The 15929-nt window shown below is 40.1% G+C and overlaps 1 long non-coding RNA gene across 1 annotated transcript in view; it reads left to right on the top strand.

The window, feature by feature from the left end:
• The first annotated feature begins 24 nt into the window (after nucleotides 1-24).
• LOC109368787 overlaps nucleotides 25-15929 on the top strand; it is a 55295-nt gene continuing 39390 nt past the window's right edge. Inside the window, exon 1 of the long non-coding RNA XR_002117126.2 lies at nucleotides 25-2746. This is a non-coding gene — a long non-coding RNA (uncharacterized LOC109368787). The remainder of the gene's footprint in view (nucleotides 2747-15929) is intronic.

The raw sequence follows: 15929 nt of genomic DNA, 5'->3' as shown, positions 1-15929 counted from the left end.
TTTTTTTTTTTTTTTAATAAAGTGGTCTCAGCTTCTGTTCTTTGTGCTCTTTCTGAGAACTGCGAGCCGTATTGGCCTCTGGACTGACAACTGAACGAGATGTCTCGCTTGTACCTCTCCAGGATCTTCAAGGTTTCTGAAATCATCCAGACAACTAGTGAACAGAATTGCTAGCATACTTAGACAAGTCTGAAACGTTTTTTTTTGCCCCAAGTTCTTACATAGTAATAGTTTACCTGTGTAGCAGTGACAGGGATTTTAATATCTTGAGATATATATTGGACTATATATTGTTTCTTTTAGATAAGGAAATTGATCTACAGATATCCATAGCAAGATAAAACAGTTATTCTTTTGGTATCAGAGTGGCAAGTTCTCCAACTAAATCAAAATGAGCTGGCTGCTTTTCTTTGAGCCACCACAGTTTTCATTTTACATAGTTCTGTGATAGATTACTGGACAATAAACTTTGGCTGTCACATTAATTCAGACACATGCTTGTAGTGTGTTGTGGCTACTTGAGCACTGAAAGATTTCTTGAGCTGGGTAGGTGAGAACTACCTAGAGATAGAAAGTGTGTGTAAAGTGGTTTGGGATATAAGCTCCACTGTTCCCTATTATCTGTAAGGTCAGTTCAGATGCACAAATTTCACACAATATCAGGATCACAGAATTGTAGGGGTTGAAAGGAACCTCTGGAGATCATCATAGAAGGCTACCAGGCAGACCAAGTGTGATTTTCCCTTGGTGAATCTGTGTTGACTATTTCCAGTAACCTTCTTCTGCTTGCCTGGAAATGATGTCCAGAATAAGTTGTTCCATCACCTTCCCAGGGATGAAGGTGAGGCTGACTGGCCTGTAGTTTTCGGGGCCCTCCTTCTTATCCTTTTAGAGTACGGGAGTGACATTGGCCATCCTCTAGTCTTGAGGTACCTCTCTTGTTCTCCCTGACCTTTCAAAGATTATGTGGAATGGTATGGCTATTACTTCTGCCAGCTACTTCAGCACTCATGAGTGCATCCTATTGAGGCCCATGGATTTGTGCGTGTTGAGCTTGACTAGATACTCTCTAGCCTCATCTTTCTCTAAGAAGAGGAAGTCTTCTTTCCTCAGATACTCTCTCCTACCTCCTGGGTCTGGGATTCCTGAGGAGCAGTCCTAGCAGTAAAGACTGAAGCAAAGAAGGCTACAGGTAACTGTTTTTCCCATGTTCTCTGTTACCAGGGCATCTCCCTCATTCAGTAGCAGACCCACATTTTCTCTAGTCTCCCTTTTGTTACTTACATACTTAAAGAATCCTTTCTTGTTGCCCTTGTCCTCCCTCACCAGATTTAATTAGAATGGTTCTTAGCCTTCCTCACTGCATCCCTGCATGCCCTGATGACATTCTTGTATTCCTTCCAAGTGGCCAGAAGTGGGAGAAGTTTGGGATTTGGAATTGAGATTGTTTCCAGTGTTCTACTTGGCCAGCACATTTACTGTGCCTGGAAGCGCCTCCTACCTACAACCGCATCCTGAAAGAGTGAGACTTTGACAGCTTCTTCACACTGGAGCCAGAACAGGATCACTTTTGTGAAATGTAAGGAGTAAGAAAGATAGGATTCAAACTGGCCAGTCAGCAGTTGACCTCAGGATGTGCAAATCCTCATTTTATTCATACTGATAACCTGTCCCACAGCTTCTCTGTCACTGGGTGATTGATGTCTGCACTAGCTTGTTTTTCAACCTGATACTGTCCTTCAAGGAGTGGTTTTTTTTTGTTTGTTTGTTTGTTTTGTACGTGGGAATATGGTACACATCCACAGCATCTGCTGTATATACTGCTGGTATAAGTAGGACTAGGGAAATATTAGCCTACTTATAAGGCTGTAATCTCACTTCTGGATTTCTGCCTTTCATTTGTAGTTATTGCTCAACCTCATTTTTCAGAAAGACTAATAGTACTGAGCATAATGAGGTGGGAGTGTGAAATGCAAAATGAATTGGAGTTTAATAAGTCATTCCTTTCCACTATTGTTATTTTTATATATTTATTTGTGTGTGTGTTTCTTTCCCTCTTCATGTTCCCATGTATAAGCTACTGGAGCTCAGCTTTGTGCCTTCTGGTACATGGGTGTTTTTCTGTGGTCTGCTCCACGGTGTTGTTGAAGACCAAAATGTAATCATCTTAATTGTCTTCTTGATGAACTGTAGAGAAGTAAAATCTGAAGGTGGCTGACCATGGGATTGCTCACCCAGTGACTGACAGCCTACCTGCAACACGTGCTCTAAGCCACATTTGCCTCTGATGTGGTTTTACCAGACCTTTTGGCAACGCAAGTCCTAAACTATCATGGCTGCTAATATGTTTCTACTAGATGAGAGCGGGTACAGATGTCTCTTCTAAGAATGATATTTGCCCTGTGGTGGAAAATCACTGTATGCCACAAACAATCTGAGGGAAGTGTGCATAGGCCTCTTGAACAGCAGAACTCAATAGAAATAATCCCGGTACGCATGTTGAACTTATACTGGCCTATGACATTGTATGGTAACTGTTGAGGCATGGCCTAAACCACTGATTGAGCACCTGGGGAAAAGATGCTGGGAGCACAGGTGAAGGCAATTCAGCTGTGTGACCAGCAGGTGTAAAGCCTGACTGCACCTCTCTTTGACCTCATTTAAGGGCTGACTGCCACTCTGGGAGGTTTTTTGGTCGGTGATCCCTTCTGTGTGGAGTTTCCCTTATGAGCCTAGTTCTTCAGAGGTGGGTGGTGAGTACTTTTTCTTTGTAACGCTCTTCTATTGTGCTGGTTCCCTTGTCATCGCATCTCCTGTAACACCGTTCCATTGTGGTTGGAATGTTCTTTCTGATAGTTACAGACATTAAAAATAATATAGTGGAACTATGTCTTGTGTCTGCTGTTGTGGCATAAAGCATAATTTAAGTAGTGCTTACCTCAAACTTGGATTACCAGCACCTTTTTTTTACCTGCATTCATGATGAGGATAGCAGTCACATAGTTTTCTGAAATACAGCAGCACTCACATAAAATATATTTAGTTTAATGAGTAAAGTAGAGGCGTGTTCAGAGCTTCTATACAGGGAAGAAAGTGAAGGCAGTGGTCTTTCCTCCCCAGTTGTTTAGAATGTAAGAAAATGGTAACAGGAAGGAAGAACATGGAGCTAAGAGTATATTGGCCAGATTTCTTGACGTGTTTCTCAAGAGAAATCAGAGCAAAGAAGCTATAAGGAGAGTTCAGGAAGGAGAATGAGGTTTGAAGCTGGTTAGGAGGAGTTTACCTCAAATATGAGTGTAGGAGTACAAGCTTCAACATAAAATTATTGCTGAAAGTGCTCTTTGAAGATGGCATTTTGGATGGATGGGACTTGAATGGGATTAAATCTGTGGAAAGAATTTACAGTAATCAAGATGACGAGAACTTGGACATAAGGTTTTAGCTGTGAAGGTGAACATAAATAAATCATCTTGGAAGTGTGTCAAAATCTTTCTGATTATTTTTGTATGGTTTGAATGTGAGGGCCTAGGGGGAAATCAGAGTTGAAAATGAAGTATTATGAGTTAAGTGATAGGCAAAATGTCATTTTCATCTATATTGATGTAGGAGAAATATTGGAGAGTTGAGGCTGAGTTGATTTTAGACATCTTCAGAGAAGTGAGGGAAGTAGATTAGGATTTTAATCTGGTTGCAAGGAGATAGGAGGGAAGGGGGAGATCTGCAAGTTGTCAGCATCAACATGGTAGATGAATATGTGTATAGATAGGGGCAGTTATCAGAAAAAATGTGGAGCTGTGACTTCACGTGCCTTTTACACTATGCACAGAGAAACAAACTGTTAAATGTCCTATTATATGTATTTATTATTATTGTTTAGTGGGTTTTCTTAATCTTATTGGTTAATACTGAAGGGTAACTTTATTTTCTCTATTTTTGTGTTCTTTCATCTGTCATAGGTGTTGTAGATAAAAGTACTTATGTTACAATTTTACACTCCACAGAGAGTATTCCCTTCGAAAACCTAGGTAAATCAGTTTGTGGTGGCTTATTTTAGAGAATGATATATGGAATTATTTCTATTCTTATTTACAGTTGAGATTTTTTTCTCTTCCACTTGGATTTGCTTTTGTACTGGTCTGTTCCATCCTCGTTAATTCTCTGATACACTAAGCATTTCATTTTACAGTTCTGTAATGTAGCATTTGCCATTTACTGGCAAAACCCCCTTGACCTTAGAGATACTCAAACTACATGTATCTTTTTGTAGCAATTTTCTGCTATCGCTGTTCATATATCTTCTCAACCAAAAATCTTAAAATAGTAAGAATAGTACAAAGCTGTTTTTTTTTAAATCTGTGATAAATGGAATTGCTCTCCAAAATTTTCTTCCAATAGTTGAATTCAGTAATTTGAAATAAGACTAATAGTTTCCCAAATACTCATCATTGCTTCTCGAGTCATCTGGATTTTTTATCAGACAAACTGTAAGTATCAAATCTCCGTTTAATATGATTCATCGTCCAACTGGAGGGCGATCACTAGAATGGAACACAGACATGAACAATGACTTTAACTAAGTTGGTTTGGTTATTTTCATCTTGCTGAGCTACTTCTATTGCACTCAGTCCTGTGTGGAAGCTTTTAAAGTATGTCTTTCGATAACAGCTTGTAAAGGCTGTGGTACCTTCACATCTATTTCAAGGCTAAGGTATCAACATTTCAAATGCTGCTGCTGTGAAAGCTGGTGATTCATGAGCCCATAAGCCTTACGCCATTAAACTTGCAAACAGCGAATGGTTTAGAAACGGTTTTCAGCTAGAAGCATTTTGACATATTGGTAAATATTTTCAGGTCTTGCCGGCTCACAGGCCAACATTTTGAATATATATGACTACTTTTTGCCATCTCATTACAAGAGAAGGTTCGGCTTTGGACATGCGGGAATCGTGAGGAGAGATAGCTCCTGCCAAGTGGCGTAATTCCCAGTGCAAAGTGAGTTAATGGCTTCTATGAAAATATCCCACAAGTATCAAGGACTGGGGGAGACCCAGTAAAATAGCTCGTTCAGTGGCTCAGCTTGACAGATCCAATGATACAAGCAGTTCTCCTGACAAAGGGAGTTTGTCATTGAAGAATGTCATTCAGAGGCGCTTTGAATTTCTCAAAATAGGTGCCAGGCTGTTCTGAATGATATTCTTCTAGGTCATGGCCTAGCCTCACCCTTAGAATGGTTGTGAGGACAGTGGTGCAATGGATGCTTGCTACTGAGGAATAAAATTTGTTAATTTTCTCCTGCAAATGATCCCCATGTAACTGAAATAGGTATGACTTTAGTTGTACTGCTTTACTCATAAAACGTGCCGTAAGTCTCAAGATGCTGTGACATGTAAGACTTAAGCTGTATAGTGCATAAACAAAATGTGAGAATTTTTGCTCCTTATCACCTTGCTGCATGTGATAAAATGTAACATGCAGTGAACAAATCAACCATAGCTGTAACACCTCATCAACCAGGCTCTACTACTATACATATATATATATATATGTATAGTGTATATACTATATATATGTTTGATATCTAAGGAAATTGTTGTTACAGGCCAGCTGACTGTGATTTTTTTTTTTTACACAATGTATGTGAACGGATGCTAAAGATAAAGGCTTGTTTTAGAGGTCTGGTGTTTTTTTTCCTTCCCTTGAGGGCATTATCCCTAAAGTCTCCAGTGCACAAAAGCAACAGCATGACAATAGGAGAGGTGCAGGATTAGGGGTGTTCTTGTTATGGTTTATAAATTTGTGCTCTTTACTGTTGATGTTCTTTAAATTTTCTTTATTGTTTTATTTATTTGACTTTCAGTGTTAGCAAAGGACTATTTTTTTTATTCTGTTCTGGTCTGATTTTGTTAGAAATTTTAGTTTTTTTAAAAAATAAATCCCATATATGTGTGTGTGTGTATATATATATAAGCAATTGGAATGCATTTGTTAAATCTAATAATGTTTTTTAACAGAATCCCAACTGAACTTAAATTTTTTTCAGTGACAGTCATCCCTTTGATAAGAATAAGGTTTTCTCAATACTGCATTTTGAAGTTATGTATTTTAGTGCTTTGAAGATCAGAAGATCCTTCTGCATTAGTATACTGCTATGTAATAGTATGTTATAATACACTAATATATTAAGTTTTCACTTTTTAGTCAAACTTAGTATCCATTTTGGAAGTCTTTCTTTTCATTCATGTATGGCCTGAGCTTGACTTCATAAGAATCTCTCACTGAACTATAAACTACCTTTATAAATATCCTTTTTCCTTGAAAGCTATATCTTACTGCAATGGCCAAAGTTTTGTCATGTGTTAGATTAAGATGTCTGCCTAAAATCAATAATGCTGAGGTAACAACATTGGTTTCTGCTAGGCTCTCAATTACTTTCTCAGTTGTTTGTCATAGGAAGAATATATGATCAGTTGTTTTCCCTGCAGGCTATAAAACCAGCCTGTTCTCCTTTGATCACTTCTGCATACTTCACTTTTACTCTCCTAAGTGTAACACAGATTTTTAGAGCTTTGGACCCCTGAAGTAGCAAAATGATTCTTCTGTAGTCCGTTCCAAGGGATAATAGCCTCTGTATGAAGCACCATAAATATCCCCGGACAACTCTTGGCTCTTTTGGGTTGCATTGCACAATCAATAGAGAATCTTTTCCTGAATTTGCCAAGCTCTTTGAAGAAATTTCTGGGTGAGATTTGCACCATTTGCATTTGTCCATTGCACCTTGCATTCCCTGGTGCCACTTTGCTTTTGATGTTGCTGCTGTTTGCCTCAGAGGGGAAATGCAGTCATACTACGATCTTTCCAGGGAGCTTTGCTTTTGTTCTCTTTATCTCCTTTATCTGAAATAATTAGACTGTATCTTCACAATGTCAGCAAAGGCTCTCCTAAGCAAAGGAATGCTTGAAACAGTGCAGTCTCTTGTGAAAATGAGAGAAGCTGTAGTGGGCTATTGAGTCAGCAACTGCTTGTTATTGTAAGTATTCCTTCCTCAGAAAGAGGCAAGCGTGTTTCTGAATGAGGCTTCAGAGGTAGCAGGCCACTTGGAGAAGCTAAAGCTTTGGTCCCATCGTACTGCTGAGGAGAAGCTGCCCTTTCTGCTTCTGGATTTTCACATACCCTGTTTTCTATATAAAGAAGATAGTGCAGAGAATTGAACATGCTATTCTGGTTAAAACAAAAACAGACAGCTGCTCTAATTCAGAAAACAAGAAATTGAATTGTTTAGCAGTAACTTTTCATCCAGGTAGTATATGCAAGAGGTTGATCAGACTTGGTGATGTGAACATTTGGATTTCAGGGACATGCAAAATACGTGACAGTGCTGTATCCTGGCAAAGCCCTGCAGAAATAGTTCACAGTGTAGAGCAGCTTTATAGTCAGAGAACTGTTATGTTTCCTAACAGGGTATTTGTAGCATGTTGTAAACAGTAACTGTTGTAACTGAATCCTAGTCTGCGGTCCTTAAAACCCAAAGCACTACCCAACTGGCAGGAACCTTGATGCGATTTGCCTTTGTCTTCTAATTCATGTAGGCAACAGTGGAAAATGCTAGAGTGTTTGGGAACTAGGCCAGGAGGAGGATGGGTATGCAGCTGGTCGTCTGTCTCGCTGCTTTTGAGAACATAGGTAATTACTGCATGCTGTATACCTTCAAGATGAAATGCCTTTTGGAAAATCAAAGCTGTTTGGTTCCAAGGCAGAGGCAGTTTCTCTGACCAAATGGGGTTTAGTAACTCTTCCAGCCTAGCTGCAGTGTCATTCATGAACTGTTTAGCTGCTTAATGTTTATGTACCCACAGAGTTGTTGGATGCTCAAAATAAGCTGTGAAGTGCGGACTTGGTGCTTATTGTGCATTCAGCTTGGGGTTAAAAAGGGCAAGTAGCATAATGGACTGAATGTGTGTGTCCCATAATCACAGGAAATATGACTGCTCCTTCCCAGTTCTGCACCTTTTTCATGGGTTTCTTTATTGGTGTATCCTTAAAAGTAGTAGTTGTTCTTCTGGTGCTAAGATAAACTTGCAGACCCAAATATGCACTGTGCTTGAAAACCTGTTTCTAGTCAATTAAATCAGACCTATTTTTTAACGGACAAGAGTGGAAACTGGTCTGTTCTTAATGTGCAGGTGCAATACAATAAGAGAAAACAAAAGCAATTTAGACACTTAGAAAGAAGGTTTATGTTTTGTTTGAGGACATGCATGTAGAGAGCTGTAAGGAGAATGCTGTAAGGCTGCAATGTGTGCAAGCATTGGAGGACTGCTCTCTTTGTCACTGTGTGGAATCTGATGGTGTGTGGGAATCTAGGAGTTCCTGGAGGTTTGTCTAAGCCTTAGAAAGTTTGGTTCCATGTGGAGGGTGCTGAGAACTCCTGTTAGGCATCAGTACACTTAAAACGCACCTGACCTTACACATGTTGGATGTTCCTGAACCCTTGGCAAACATACTGCTTCCTGATGTTGCAGGCTAATGCCTTACATTTTTTTTTCTACTTTTGCTCTCTAAAGTACTCGAGCAAAGCTGCTCCTTTTCCTTTTTAGTGTTCAGTAGAATTACAGCCAGTCAGCCTTTGCTTCTGTTCTCTGAAGTGTAACTGAGATGTTTTTTTAGAGCCTTGAATCCATGAAGTAACAAAATCATTCTCTGTTCTAAAGGACAGTAATTTCTCTGAGTGAAGTACTACATATATCCCAGCATAAACCAGAACCCAAACAATGTGTACTGATAGTAGGAAGAAAGTAGCAAGAAATGTTTCCCTTGAATATTTTCCACCATTATAAAGGAATTTCATCACCTCTTAAGTCAGTGCACAGCATCAGCATAGTTCAGTTCCTCCTAGATGCTTATAAAATCAAAATGTTCACTTAATCAAATAAGGACTTATGACTGTCTACGTATGATCTGTTGTAGGGCTTACCTCTCTCTCCCTCATCTTCCTCTCACCGCCTTCCTTCTGAAGCTGCAAAAACCATTTAGAACATGGAGCTAAGATCCTTTTTCTCTATTCAAACATAACACGTTGAGTGATGGCTCACATCTCTGCTTTCTCAGGTTCATGTGGAATCTAATAGTTGCTGTTGCTGCAATTAACTCCCTCTTTTTACTGTTTTATGGTATGCTAGGACTGGTAAGATATTTTAATGTTGTGTAAAGCAGAAAAGACACTTGACTTGTCTTCAAAGGGGAATCTCATTTGAGAGAAAAACTGTTATGTACAGCTTCCTCCTTTGCCTGTTGGTGTCTAATTTCTCTGCAGCACTAATTATAGTCAAGACATGAAGTGGCTGGTGGGTAGTGAGACTCATTCTTTCCTGCCTTCTCTTTCAGTTACGCATGGTCACAGTGCTTTTCCTCCACACTTCATAGCTGTGTGGAACAACCTTCCCAGCTACCTAAGTACTTACTCTTAACCACTGAGTGTAAAGAACATGCATTCAGGTTTGGGATACCCAAGCTTGCGTGTTAGAGCTTCAATAGGCACTGAGCAAGCAGGGTATTTGTAAGAGCAATTTGAGAAATTTCATCTAGGTTCACAGTACTGTGATGTCTCATTTTGATGTGTTCAGTGTTTCCATATTCTGGTCAGTTCTTCTCTGAATGCTTTCTGTACAAGTGCTCCTCATTGCTATTAATTACTGTCTGTGTTTGATATAAATATCTTCAGTTCCCTGGATTTTCTTACATGAATGATAAATATTAAGGGGGTGAAATTTTTTGACAAATTTCCGGTAGAACACAATGTGAAAATTGTGCCAAAAAGCAGAACTTCTTTAAGAACAAACAAAAACTACAAAACCCCCCACCTTTGCTGATCTGTTATTGCCTTCCCTGGAGCTGATTTTGCTGTCCTTGAGGAGGTCAGAGAAGGAAAAGGATGCCCATTGCACATCTGCTGCACTGACAAGCAACCAAATGTACCTTTTGGCTTATGGCTGACATTCTGGCAGCAGAAAGCTTCCAACTCCCACCCTTCTACAATCAGATGGGATGAACAGCAGAGCTGTACTATATTGCATGTTGGCATACAGGTTAAGTACATATGAGTCTATTCATCTGAAGTCATCCAGATCACTGCCCAGTTCTTGGCACCTGTATCTCCCTTTCTTTTGGCATGCCTTTTTTTTTTCCCCAGCAATTTCCTGGTATACAGTAGCCATCCTAACAGTAGCACTGCTATTGGAAAATGAATGGGTATATTGCAGTCTGGGGGAAATGTTGTGCCTTTCTGGTGTGGGTTCTGAGTAATACAAGCTGTGGAAGGGTGTGTGTAGTGGGTATGCAATAAATTAAACATTGCCTTTGCTGCAGGCGTGAATAGGAAGAGAGACACTCCCTCATTCATTCTCTTTCTCATCTTTTTTAGACATCAGAGAATGGAACAAGCTGGTCATAAAAAGCAGGGCCAGGTCAGAGTAGATAAGTACCTTCACCTGTTGTAAAATTCAGAAGAGCATTTAAATCCCTGCCTCCTGTAACACTCCTCTAGAGAGTCACTCTATCACTTGTAATAGCTTGCTTGAAAATGCATTGGAACAGCTGAACTTGCCTGGATTAGGATAGCTTTATGCTATGTTCCTGCCCTCTTCTGGACCAAAAAAGCCCTTCAAACCTTGATTCATGGTTTCACTCTTTATGAGGCATTGGTTGTAGGCGGCTAAGCTCTGCAAAAAAAACAAAACAAAAACAAAAAACTAACCCAACCAACAACAACAAAAAAAGCCAACAAAAAAATGGGAGGCAAGTAGAAACAGTCAGTGAAAGCACCTGTTCATGTCATAGGTTTTTCATCTTCTTATCCTGTACTCTGTACTAGTTTCACCCCCCTCATTACTTATTGTTTTAAATTGTCCATTTTTGGGTGCAGGAGCTGTTTCTTATTGTGCATGTGTGCTGCATTTGGCACTGTGGAATCCTTTTCTGGTTGGAGCCATTACTCACCAAAATAATACAAACACACATCTGCTCAGAGGGCAGTGTAAATGCATTTTTTAAAGCAGAGAGGTCTGAGAAGTTGTGTGACTTTGGCAGTGTCTTGGAATACAGGAATACATAGTTGGTGCCAGTGGAATAGCAAGGAGACTTATAGCTCCTCACAGTTCTTTACCTTGAATCATCCAGGAGTGGAAATTAAGCAGTCAGGAGAAAAGCAAAATAAAAACACTACAACTTGGGATCTGGGATCTTCTGGATGACTTTCCACTGCTTGCTTAGGAAAGTGAAGAAGTTCAGAAGAAGGACAGCAGCCTCTGAGGCAAGGAATTGGAAAATCAAGGGTAGCTTAAGAAGTTAAATAAAAATGTGCTTCCTTGGTATTCAAACTGCTACCAAGGGAAATGTGAAAGTTAGACAACTACAGTGTTGAGGCTTGTTCCTCATATTTCCCTCTCAGAGGGTTCCTTTTGTGATGCTGGTGCTGCTGGCCCCTTATTCCCTTGTTTGATGCTGATAAATGTCATGGAAAAGGAGATAAAAATCCTCGTTCACCTTCTGTGAGCTTAGTTGTGTCATATGGTCACTTAATTCACTGAAGTTAGAAATAATAACTCACCTTCCTGGCTCCTGCATTGAGTCTTAAGTACCCTGAGTCTATACCTTTGTCTATATAGGTGCTATATCTGTAGCAGGGCTGATCAAAGCCTTCTGTAATACAAATAACAGTCTAAAGCATGGTTGTCCAAACTTTTGGCTTGCCAGGGCTGCACGTAAAATATATATTTGCTGAATATAAGCAACAAAACTTCTATTATTTTTAATAATTTTTATTAAAACAAAGAATAAAAGAGGGCAAAAACGCCATAACACACTTAGGTTGGACACATGTGGTCTAAAGTGTTTCAGTCTTTCACTGCTTCACTCACTTTTTTTTTTTAACCAAAGGCTAAATCAGCTGTGGCAGGTGCTGCTTCAGCTACAGGCTTTTCCATTTTGTCTTTTAGGCTGACACATGTGGTGAAGTTGCTCATCTGTTGAGAGGTGATGGGTGAGAGGGCAGGGTGATTTTTCAGCAAATGGAGGGACTGACAGCTCTGATGTGTTTCCCTTTGGGAAGAGTTCTGCTCTGGAGGATGAAAGCCTGGTTTCTTTGAGATTTGGTGCGAGCAGTGCAACTCAAGGGTATACAAACGAGCACAAGGAAACAACAAAAGGGCATTTTCCATGGATCATCTTGTTCCTAAAGCAGCTGAAATGTGAAGATAGTATGTAATGTAATAACCTGCATATTTCTCATTAGTGGGGATAGTAAGAAGGTGCTCTTAGTATAGCAGAACTATCCAATCTGATAGCTATTGCATATAAAAGCCTTGCCTCCAGTTGCCTTCCTGTTGACCCAGACAGATGTAGCTGTTAGCAAGTGATGTTGCTCCTCATCACTGCATGTAGCTGGTGTTGTCTTCCATACCTGGCTATTTTCCAGCTGTTTATTATAGACTGTTTCCTATCTTTATAGTTTCCTTCAAAGTTAATTTTTTTCTGTTTAAGTATCTTCTACGTTTGTTCTAGAGGGGGCTGCGTTTCAGTGGTGAAGGAAATAGTTCTTGTACACGGTTTGTTTGTCCTCATATGGAAGTTGTTCCATCTCTTGGATCATCTTTGTGGCCCTTCTCTGGACATGCTCTGACAGGTATATTATCTCTCCTGTGCTGATGACTCCACATTTGGATGCAGGACTCCAGGTGAGGCCTCACAAGAGCAGAGGGGCAGGATCACCTGCCTCGCCCTGCTGGCCACATTTCTTTTGACGCAGCCCAGGATATGGTTGGCTTTATGGGTGCATTGCTGGCTGAAGTGAGAGTCCTCACTTTTTTTTTTAAAACAGAAAAGTTGAGAGTTGTTTTGCATAGCATGCATGTGGCAAGATATGCCTTTTCTGAGGACAGATTTGTGGGTTTTAGCAAATGAAAGAGCTGTTAGCTTATTCCAACAGCTTGTTCTGACTCATCTGACACCTCTTTTAATATGGTACTACTTAATACAGTTTAAGAAACATTCTGATCCATAGCCTGTGTTTAACAGAGGGCCCGTAGGCTGGATTTCAACGAGTTATACAGCTGACTTGGTTGAAAACAGACTTTGGTCAGTGTTCACTGCTTTGGAAATCTTACCTAGCTAACTGCACTCTCCAAATGACTGGTGAAGCAGAGCTAACATTAGTCACTGCAGACTACACTACGGTGTTTAATATTGATCTACATGCACCTGCAGAACCAATATCTCAAGCCTGTGCTGACAAAGCATTTCAAGGGAGGGAGTGGAAAGATGGATGCAACACAGAGTCTGCAGCTGATTTATACATGCTGATTTATTGAGTTACATGCATACTAGAAATTTGTAGAGTACAAAACACAATGTGTACATTACTGAAAGAGAAGCTAGCCTGAATATGAAAAAACACTCCAGTGCGTAGTGTTTTAAATACTATATACTTATATGATTAAATCATATGTCAGCTAAATGTTGTTGATCTCAATATGAGGGGTGAGGCTACAAGTTATGTGGCTTTAAATTTTACAACCAGGCATCCTAGTTACTTTGAAGCTTTACATTTGAAGGGTTGTCACATTGCAAGGACTTACTGACTGATGAAGTGCTGTAGAAGCTCAAACAATCTAAGAATGACTCACCATCATCCTGTAGACCCTGCAGTGGAGAGGTGCCAGGTGTGGAGGATTTTTCTACTGCATATTAAATATCACGAGTAATAGATGTCCTTAAAGATCATATGGGAAATACATGGCAAAGCTTAGTTATATGATCATAGAATGGTTTAAGTTGGAAGGAATATTAAAGACTATGCATTTCCAACCCATGCTCATGGTAGGAACACCTCCCTCTGGATCAGCTTTCCCAGAGTCCCATCCAGCCTGGCCTTGAACACCTCCAGGACATTCACAACTTCTCCAAGCAGCCTGATTGAGTGCTTCACCACCCTCTGAGTAAAGAGTTTCTTCCTGATGCCTAATCTAAATCTACCCTCTTTTAGTTTAAAGCCACTTGTCCTATTGCTATTCTCTCTGATAAAGAGCTTATCTCCAGATATCTTGTGGGCCCCATTAAGTGGAGAAAGGAGCCTTCTCTTTTCAAGATTGATCAGCTACAAAGCTCACAGGAAAGGTGCTCCTGCCCTCTTACTATCCCTGTGGTTCTCCTCCAGGCTTGCTCTAACAGGTTCATGTCCTTATTCTGGGGGCCTCAGAGCTGAATGCATTGTTCTAGGCGGGATCTCACAAGAGCAGAGGAGCAGGTTCCTTATTCCTTGCTTTACATCCTGAAATACTCTATCTTGGTAGAAAGAAAAGGATTGTGTTACTATGACTTCTCTTCACGCTTTGATTCCGTATAAGCAGTTCTGGGAGTTGTATAAGCCTTGACAGATCTCATTTTTTGCGTCACATGAACGTGAGTCATTACTGTTGCTTTGATTCCAGGATCTCTAGTCCTTCTAGGCAGCACAGTTGTAGTTACATTCAATAGAAAACCCTAAGAGGGTTTTCTCTGAGTAATCTGGGGTATCTATTCTATAATAAAGATCTCTGAAAGTAGAACACGCTACCACTGTAGCTCTTTCTCCCTGCAAAGCACTGGAATGCTGGGTGTTAATGTCCTTTCTATTGCCCTCATCTATATCCCAAGTAATTAAACTTGGTGAAAAACCCCGTGCAAAGCAATTATTATTCCTGATTGGAGTAAAAAATATTCATTTAGCAGAAATGACTTAACAAGCTGTGTAGTGTCCTGAAGCTTAGTCAGGCTTTGTCCATAATATAGTTAAAGGCCCTTCTCCTGTAGGACACTACCAGAGAACTACTTATTGCAGGGTGTAAAAATTGTAGTACAGTGTTCGAATATCTCAGTATTATTATTTGCTTAAAGCTTTCCTTAGGTTTAAAACTTGCTTATGCACAATCTGAGTGAGGCCTTTGTTTTCTTGCATGTGTAAAATTTGGATGAGCTAATGAGAAGAAGGTGAGTGTTCTTTAGATAGAAAGCAACAGTCACTGAAATCCCAGGTGCAGAAAGGATGCTCAACCCTTGCCAGAAATACTGCAGTCTCTAATTGTGGAGCAGCTAATCTGCAGCCAAGCTGGCTCTGGAGGAAAGGTGGAAGTATTTGATCTCAGCTGTGTTACCACCTGTATCATGCCAGGGAAGTTAAATGCACTGAAAGAGCTCTGCCTACCATTGATTTTATTTCTTCCAAATGAAGAATATGTTGATAAATGGCTGATGAAATGAGGTAGCAGTGGGTAAATGGGCACCCTACCATAATCCTTTTTTGTGTGTGTCTGGAGCCACTAACCCTGGCACGATTAAAAGAGCTGCTACTTTACAGTAATGGCGATGCTATGAAAGTAAATGGTGGGCCAGTTCCTGCCATTTGAGATAATTTGATGAGAATCTGAAATATAATAAAATCATTTAGAACTGGGAGAAAAATACATGGCTTTGCGAGCTTCAGGCCTTGCTGTTATGGTCCTGCCCTGCCCTTGGTGGTGTTCATTTCTAAGAGACCTCCTTAGAATAAAGTGGCATAGAACCAGAGATACAGTTGTGTTGCATAGGCACAGTTGTAAAGGCACGAAGAAGCTTTCTATGCATACACCGCAGTGACAGGAGTATGTGTGGTGCCTGTAGACTTCAAATAGTGTCTTAAAAAAAAAAAAAAAATCAAAACTCCAAAAGATAGAGACAGGCAGAAGAGCAGGCTTCTTTGTCTGAGTCTGCTGTCACTGAACATAGGGACAACTTCCCGATGTGTCACTTTGCATCCTGGCATGCCAGTTATCCACTAGGATGGAGTCTTGGGAATGTCTTACATTGGAGCTGTTTTCACTGAAGCTCCAGGGCCTCTATTCAAGAAGCGATTAAGTGGAGCC

Source organism: Meleagris gallopavo, chromosome 8, assembly GCF_000146605.3.
Source record: "Meleagris gallopavo isolate NT-WF06-2002-E0010 breed Aviagen turkey brand Nicholas breeding stock chromosome 8, Turkey_5.1, whole genome shotgun sequence".
NCBI lineage: Eukaryota > Metazoa > Chordata > Aves > Galliformes > Phasianidae > Meleagris > Meleagris gallopavo.
The sequence above is the reverse complement of the archived record's forward strand: the minus strand, read 5'-3'. Positions and strand labels throughout refer to the sequence as shown.